The sequence below is a fragment of the Numenius arquata genome, chromosome 5 (assembly GCF_964106895.1).
Source record: "Numenius arquata chromosome 5, bNumArq3.hap1.1, whole genome shotgun sequence".
Taxonomy (NCBI): Eukaryota; Metazoa; Chordata; class Aves; order Charadriiformes; family Scolopacidae; genus Numenius; species Numenius arquata.
The window spans coordinates 40,256,773-40,258,288 of NC_133580.1; positions in this window are offsets into that span (position 1 = coordinate 40,256,773).

The window sequence follows — 1,516 nt, forward strand, 5'->3', positions numbered from 1 at the left end:
TGTTCTGGGTTAGAGTGGTACTTCATACCAGCACATGAGGAGTCAGATAGGTGCTGATTTAGAGCTCCTCTTAACTCTGACATACAGGGACTTATGATCCAAAGATTTGGTTCATATCTATCTCTACTTTTGTACAATTGCATTCATAAATACATGTACAGAGAGAGAAGGCTATTGGTAAAAACTGATAAATGGCAAGCAGTAAAATAGTGTTAAATATTTTTTTAAAGTATGAAGCAAATACAGATCTCAAATTGTTCCTTTAAGGAAGCAGTTTTCAAACTGTTAAAAGGTAATTCTAAGCAGTAGCTAGTAAAGTTCTTTGTTGTGAAAAAAACCCAAAACCTTGGCAATGTCTTTTTAAATTAAGTTCAATAATAACTCGAATTAGATGCAAGTCTGTATTGATGAAAATTTAAAAACTTTCCTGAATCTTAATCATTATGAATAGTCTTTGCAATCTCAAGTTACCATACATTTTAATTATGTGTATTTAAAAATGATAACTTTACTTGCAAAGCAAAAAGGATTCCTAGGAGGGGTGCAATAACGTTAATTTAAATGCTAATGCAAATCAAAGCAACATCATGTTTCTCCAGCTTTCCCTGTAGATAAAACTCCGTACATTTAGTTGAAAAGCTTACATTTTTCTGCATCGTGGATACATTGCCTCATGCAGTATCAGTAAATCTCTATTTTATTTTGTTGAGTAAAATTTGAATATGACTTGCAGTTTTAGTTGAAATCCATTTCTTAGGCTTAAGTAAAGTCTTTACTGAACATCGGAGAAGACAGAGCCTTTATCAGAAACTTGAAATCCCTTCTTATGGTACAAGCTCTGAGCCTCTTTCTGCAAACCGTGTGAACACAGTGTATACTCTCAGTGCAGTCAGCAAAAGAGGTATATACAGTGTTTTCAATGTCGAACTTACCAGTAACTTCCCCCTAACAAAACTGAACCATTTCTTGACACATCTGTAATCCGTAGGTGTTCTGTGCATTACTCCTCATCAGGAATGTTGGGGAATGCATTCCGATTTTTAATGTTCAATGCTAGAATGACCAAACTAAAATAATACTCATATGGTAATCTAAACTTTTTGAAAAAGTAGAATTGCATTACTGTATACAGTGGAAAGCTATTTATTGTACCTCTGGGCTTATTCCTCTAAAAATCGTAGCGTAAAAAAATCTTTGTCAAGCCTGAACTGATGTATATAACTGAAATAATGTAAAGTTATATTTTCATGTTTTTATACTTAACAACATGATGGGAATACATAATGTACGAGTATTTCAATTACAGATATTGATTGGATAATACACATCTGAGTTAAAAAGCAGTAATCATAGTTTAATATCCATGTTACAGTACATCAGTATATTGCTATATAAAGTATGTTTGTGTGCATTTAAGTGAAAAGTAGTCAAGAGTGATGAAAGCTGTCCAAGGGTTTTTTATTCATTTTATATGAAAACTGTTATGGAGCAACCAAAATGTTTATGAACTCAAACT